Source organism: Ptychodera flava, assembly GCF_041260155.1.
Source record: "Ptychodera flava strain L36383 chromosome 23 unlocalized genomic scaffold, AS_Pfla_20210202 Scaffold_23__1_contigs__length_28996876_pilon, whole genome shotgun sequence".
Taxonomy (NCBI): domain Eukaryota; kingdom Metazoa; phylum Hemichordata; class Enteropneusta; family Ptychoderidae; genus Ptychodera; species Ptychodera flava.
Window position 1 is genome coordinate 21,714,146 of NW_027248277.1, and position 7,890 is coordinate 21,722,035.

Here is a 7,890-nt window from a genome sequence, read left to right on the forward strand (position 1 = left end):
GTTGCAACCTGAGAATTAATCAAACAGATGGTCCGTATACACATTGATTGGGGACAAGACACCAGCCTGATTTACATCGTTTTTAATAGTAAAATTGTTGATATACAGGAGCCCCGTCGAATAGAGATTTTATGGGTTCTATACCTGGTTAAAAGGTATCTAAAAATAAAAAATAGGAACATTACGGTTGATCAGCTTATTAATATTGACCAGTGATTCACACGATCGAAAGCTTTAGAGGCATACATAAAAGTAACGATACCATTGCTACCATGACTTCTATAATAGCTAATGACCTCTTTCAGGACAAACATACACATATCAAAACCAAATTGGTGATGTGAAGATCCAAGAAACGACTCAATCTTATTCAAAATGACTAATTCAAAAAGCTTCGAAGTAAAAGAAGACAGAGCAATCGGGCGATAATTGTGCTTATCGCTTATGTTTTTGTTCTTATCCTGAACAATGGACACAAACAAAACTTCAGATAATCTACGAGAACATACATTATGAAAAAGCATTGATGTGAGACACATGCTCAAAAGTACAATCAATCTATTACTAGCATATAAAAATGCTCAGATGGGAGCAGATGAAGCAGTTTTCCTTGTTGTAACTTGTCAATGGCGTACGAACATCATTAGGTGATACAAAAATCACATGATGAAGGTTGGAATCGTCAACCTTATCTAACACAAATTCCGTGTCTCTAGCCGAGTGAACCACATTTAAGAGATCACTAAAATGGTTCCGCCACATTTCAGAGTATTAAAGGAGCCTTCTGTAATTACAGGGGGGGGGCCGGGTAATTTCGCGCACACCTGTACTGTAAAATGTGATCCTCCCCTATCCTTCTGTCTAAAATGTGACCCTCCCCCTTATCCGACATTCTAAAATTTGACCCTCCCCCCAGGAATAACTGAAAGAGTATCAGCTAATTTACATAACAATTGGTTCAATTGTTATGTTAGGGACAAATTACAGAGGGGAGGGATGGTGTTTTCGGAGGGACGGTCACAATTTATTACGCAAGAATTTTTGAAGAGATATGGTATTTCATACATTTGAGGGAGGGTCACCATTTTGTGCAACTATAAGAAGGCAAGATGCGGCTAATTTAGGGCTTCATCCAAAAATATCAAATCATAATACATGGAGTCTACCAGGCAATTATTGACAATTTTCCTCTTCAAAACATGCTATATATCTGTATATTATATATGTTTGATCATGCATTTAAATGTACTTTGCTTGAATGGAAGTAAAATATACATTTGTGTACAAGAAATTGATTTCTGAATTTCATCTACAAAGTTGGTTCACTATCCATGGTGTCTATGATTTAACTATGAATAGCTTTTTCCAATACAAAAATAGGTAGATCTTTGCATTTGTGTAGTCTTGATTATTGATATTAATGTTCTTGATTAGACTAGAGTGGTTACAAGTCTATGGTTGTGTAAGAAATTTGATTTTGGAATTTCACAGAAATGTTGATTTACTATGCATGGCGGTCTATGATGAAACTATGAATATTTTTTTCGAATACAACACTAGGAAATCTGTGAATGTATGTGCGCTTGATTATTTAGTGATGTTTTTGATTAAACTAGAGTGGTTATAAGTCCATGGTTGTGCAAGAAATTTAATTTTGGAATTTCACAGAAATGTCGATTCACTATGCATGGCGGATTATGATGAAACTAGGAAAATTTTATTTCCAATACCAAACTAGGTAAATATGTGCATGTATGTGGGCTTGATTATTTATATTAATGTTTTTGATTAAACTAGAGTGGTTATAAGTCCATGGTTGTGCAAAAAAATGATTTTGGAATTTCCCTCAGTAGTAAGATTTAGTTGTTTTTTGTGACACTTACCTAAAAAAGCTACAGGGAGGGTAGGAAAATCCTCATAGCTCCCTTCCCCCAGAACACTACACGTTGCTCCAATATGTGTCAGTGCCGTAACCCCGGCTTTGCCATTGATATGGCTAACAGATGGTTATCTAAAAATAATCCAGTGGGGTATGTATAGACATGAAAGCTGCTGGTAGGTCCCCTACATGAAGTGAGGGTGACCTCCAACAGCTAGCGCTGACGTCACTACCACCACAGATTACTCAGCCTACAGGAAACAGGAAATAGACGTCAGTGTTTTTCAGATGACTAACTGGTATTTCAACATCTTTATGGATATTTAAGCAGGCAGAAAGCTGTGAAACAAGTCACATTTCAAAAATGGATGGGGATTCTTCAACACAGACAATTGACTGGGATATGGTTTCACTTGCAAGCTCTACAGATGGATTGGAGTATAAATATTTCCCAGCAAGTAATCCAGAAGCCCTGAATGAGCGAATTAGGCATTGTGTGCGTGATATGGTTATTGGAAATAATTATCGATTTTCAACACTGGAAGAACCGGAGGTGCCTCAACTAGAAGATCAACAAACCCCAAAGCGCAAGAAAGTGATTTCTCCCGATGAAATTTTCAATGAGTTGAAGCGATCTTACCAGAGAGGAGTGGTGATCCCGAGATACTGGAACCACCAAGTATCACGAATTCATTCGAAGAGTTCAAGATTGGATTCAAGAATTTCTACCATGGTTTTAGAGCACGCGATCAACAGAAGTTACAGGATAACTACTTGTACGGTCAGTGGTTGGAAAAAGCTTTCAGTCATTTCAGCGAGAAGAAAAAGAAAAAGGAGAATTTTATCGATTGGGTTGAAGAGAACTGTGACATAAAACATGTTCGTGCGAGACAGTTCAGAAAATTTTATAATGATTTCAAACATTATCCACAAATATTACATTGTAAATTAAGCTTTGAATGGTTTAACAAGAATGGTAAAAATTTGTTGTTATATTTTGATGACCACAGAGAAGAAATTTTTCAGTGGACCCATCCTCTACAGTGCACTTACATGTGATGTCATGACTGAGATGTAACATTCTACAGTTTTCATGAAAAATTACTACAGAATTTTTTCTGAACTCGAGAGTTAACTAACTTTCATATCCATTTAATCCATAATGACGTATGTATTTTTCTAGAGGTGGACTAAATCCTTCTTGTTTTTGTATTTCTAGTGCCTGATGAAATATGTCCTGAATAAGTTCTGAGGCGTTTTCCGTTGTTGCGCCTTTTTCTTGTATTTGTGTAAGCAGCTGTTTATATTGAACGTAATAATGTTTATACTTCTCTCTTCTTTTTGATACTCCTGTTTTTCCTTGTATCACATCAATAATAACACCTGGTATAGGAGTTAAAGCTAAAAGAACTGGAACTGTCGGAATTGCTGCTATGACAGCAGAACTTACAAGAATTCCCTTAGTCACATTAAGAGCCATATCAATTCGGCCCATCAATTTATAACTGTGGCGATATGCGGCGCTAGTTCTTTCGATATAGTCGGCCAACTGTTCAACACTTTCAACAACTGAGACGTGCATTTTTTTTACTGTATATGTAAGGGATGATAAAAAATAATTGTAGTAATATAGAGAGACAATATGGCAGAAGGAGGAGAAGATATACCACTCCAGGATTTCGGTGATGCATGCTACTGCTGAAACATACTTTATAGACGACGATAATGCCCTTGCGGAAGCCGATCCTTTTCAGGCTGGCCCGCAGGTGGGTCGTTTGACTGAACTTAGAGTAGATAAAAAATTAAGTATGGTTAATCAATTCTTAAAGGAGAATAAAATTACTGATCCGGATGCACTAAATGTATTGGCTACGGAATCTGAGATTAGGGACGGAAAGCTGTATTATAAAAACCTCAAGCTGTCTAAAGATAGAGGAGGTGGATTTTATAAGCTCTCCACATTAAAGAGAGAAATAGGAGGACATGAATTTATTAGAGAAGTATTCGGAGGTCGCTCTAGCGCAGAGCCCGAATATGTGAGTCGTACATTGTATTCTGAAGATGTGAAAAATGATAAAATATCAGCTGAGAAAATGACGCCAGAAGACATGGGTATATACAAAGATGAACTGACATTCTTACGGCAAGATGCTTCTGGCAATGCAGATAAAATACAAGCTTTTGAAAATAAAATCGAACAATGGAACAATCTAAACCCTGAATATAGAGCTATTAATGATGAATTAAGGATTGCGAATATGCGTCTTGGCGAGCTTAACAATGAAAAAGATAAAATAACGCTAGAGAAAAGAGACGTTGAAAAACAGTTAAAGGAAATTCCTGTAGAACACACCCAAGCAAAAGAAAAAGCTGAAAAACTACTAGCTGAACTTATAACAAGAGAAGCTAAAATTGTTGATCGAATTGAATACGAACATGGTAAGATCAGTGAGGCACGTGAAAGTCTGGCTACGACTAGGTCTCTTCGTGATGTAATTTCTGATCCAGAATTGTCACTCAGGCTGAAGCTGACAGAATTATTTAAACGAAATGGTATTACAATCGCTGCAATACTGACTGCCCTTGGAATGACAATATCAACAATTGCCCTGGCTGTGACTAAAGGAGGAGGAGGGGGAGCAGGAACTGGCGGCTCTGGGTCAAACACAGGAGGTTCAGGTCCGCCCAAAGTATACACAAAAGCGAAAGAAATTGTAAAGCAATTTGGCGAATGGTTAAAAACATTGGCCGCAAAAAGTGCTGCTGCAATACCAGGTTTAATCGGCTCCCTTGTTAGTTTTCTATTAAAAACAGCAGGATCAGTTGTCGGATTTGTTGGAGAACAGCTATGGATATTTTTAACTGGTTTAACATTAGTCATAATAAATAAAATTATGTATTAATATATGACCCCGCATGTTTGGTGAAAAGAATATTGCAAAGTTTCTTTCTAAAAATAAAGACCTGTTTGGTTTCTCTGTCGAATTGGAATGGTGTAAACTCCGACGAGTAAATCGACATATCCTTCGGGCAAATCCAGGTGTCCGACTCAAAGATGATAATCTATATCATAACATATTAGCTTTCATTAAGGAATGTCAAAAGACTAACTTCTTTAAGCGACTAGAATTCATAAACGTCTTTCAGGAGATTGACAATGATGAAATGGAAGTCCAACATTTACAAGAATATTGGGTTCTTCGATTGATTCGCGACACAGGTAATCGATTTATCTTTCAATCAGACGGAAATATTTATGTAAAGATGTGATTTATTTTTTCTTTTTTCTACACTACTATATACATTACACGAAAATGGAGTACGATAGATCGTTATTACCGAATTTCAGCGACCGAAAACCGCGGGGAACGAAGGCAGAAAGAACTCATCATGTGATTGCTCATAATCCAAGTGAGGCAGATCCAGGCCAGACACTTATCATACGATGTCCAAAGTTAGAAAGCGGAGTAGTACTAGTTCCAGATACTTTCGACCTGGTTTTTGATCTCGAAGTAACGGGACATGAAGATAACCGAGTAGTACAAAATGTTGCAAAAAATTTGGTGGAGCGTATGGTTCTCACATTTGAGGGTCAGGCACTTTTCAATTTGAATAAATATAATCTTATTGAATGTTATCGCGATCTCTTCAAACATAAAAAGGAGAGAATGAACATGACACTGTACGGAATTCAGAATGAAAATCTAAGAAAATTGAGAAGTGGCGCGGCCAATGCAGATCACGCCGTCGTGGACGATAATTTACTTTTTGACACATATAAAACAAAATATGCTATTCGTCTGTCCCATCCCCTCATAACAGGCCATGGGGTTGCATATCCAAAAGAGTTAGGGAGTCATATCGAATGGGAAATTACGTTGGCACCCGCCTCCCAATTACTTGCCAGTAATAATGTTGTTACACCCAATTATAAATTAAAAAACATTCAAATGGAATACGAAACAATTTCTGATCCCGTACTCGCGAGGTCAACTGCTGGTTATTACAACAGTGGAAAAAGTTACCTTTACGAGCATATACATTATTTAAAACAATCCCATTCAAAGATCAACCACGGTTATCAATGAAAATATAAATGTACCACGACGTAGCATTAGAGGTATCGCGTATACTCTTCACTTAAAATCAGAATCAGTCAGAACTTAATAGTGAACTTTTCTTTAATCCATCCATTGAATCTGTGTCTGTATCAATCGAAGGCATTGCAAATAAAATATATGCTCAGAAGATGTTACCAAGACAATTTTGGCGAGAGGCACGACGGTATTTTGCTGAAGATAAAGATTGGTGTGAAATTGATTTAGATGAAGTTGATTATTTGAAGAACAAATCCTGTCTGTTTATTGATCTGCGTAGCTTTAAAGATATTGAATTTCATGGAAATGGTCTTAGAGTAATGAACACAAAGGATGGAATTCAGCTTGAAATAATAAAAATGGACACTTTAGTTAAGGGTATCGACTCTCGCGATGATAATAGAATCGAAGCTCGCGATGATAATATATTTGCCCACGTTTATGTTATTAGCGATGCCCAGGTCTCTGTTGAAAATAGTAGATAAAAGTCTCTACTATTTTAACTCTGTTTCTATTCTGAAGGGGAGGTCACCCTATCGGCCTAGTTTCTACCAACCATTCACCTGTGACTTCATTGTATAACTGAACACGTTTGATATCATTTTGCGCCATCATAATTTTACTGCGCTTTTCACTACGGATTTCACCAGGTTTTTTCCGTACAAACTGCACAAATTGTGCCCGCTCGGGCTCCTTCCCAGTTTCAAACAGATCCTTATAGTCTTCAAAGTTCAAATGTTTACGAACACAAACATCTTTTATCCCTTTATTTTTTTTCGTCTCCGAAGTTGGAGTCCGAAAAGCATACACTTTCGAGCGTATGCCGACAAAATCAAGAATAGGTTCACCATTCAACTCATCTTTAAATTTACCTATCACCTTTTTATTAATCTTCGGAACTCCCATCTCATCTTTCATCCCACTAGTATCATATATCGTTTCCTCACCATTCTTTTCCACATCTTTCCGAACTATATCATTGAAAGTTACGTCCGGGGAAGGAAGAGGTACACTGTAAACAAAACTGTCAGTATCTATGTAGGCTAATCGTATTCCAGGGAAGTACTTTCGAAAGTAATTGTAATGCGTCTCATACATAAGCAGCTTAGAAAGTTCAAGTACTGCCGCACCAATGAAAACTGGCTTTACATATCGATGTTCATCCGTTTTCAGTTCCAGTAGGGCACTGTCGCAGGAATCTCCATCCTCTTTGGAAGTTATGAGAGTTATATGTTTCATCTTTGGATTATACTTCTGAACTTTTTTACGACCACTATCCGTACCGCGGTCCGAACAAATTTAAAGTCTCTGTACTTTCGAACGTCTTCTATTGTCTTACCGAACATCGCATTATTCATAAGCTTATAAAAATTCTTTTCAAAATCTGTCTTTCCCTTTGCCCTCATTTTAGTGTTAAAGTCAATATATTTCACATGACACGGCGCCTCTTCGAAGGCAAGTGCCCGATACACCTTTTTCATCGCATTCCCATCCGAAGATAGAATTCAAGCAACTTATAATGTAAGACTTATCTCTCTCTGTCCATAAGACTTGTAATCAGTCGACTGGCCTGCCTCGGTAATTCATAGTGATGCGGCGCTAATGCAGATCGCTGTGTTTTTCATGTAATTCAGCCGGATATTCTAAGTCTACTTCTAGAAAACTTGGCGGAAATCTAGCGCCGGGTCCCCAATCCAAGCCTGCTCCGTCTTCCCATTCTAAATATTCTTCCTTCGTCATCCAATGAAGTCCGTCCACTGGCATTGCCTGACTCATTGCCCATCCGTAAAGATTATTAGCATCGAGATATTTTATTTTGGTTAACAGTTTCTCCGGATTGTAATTCGCGCCGGCGTTTGTCTGTAAATAATGAATATTACACTGACTGATGCCACCTCAAATTCCCCTCTGAAT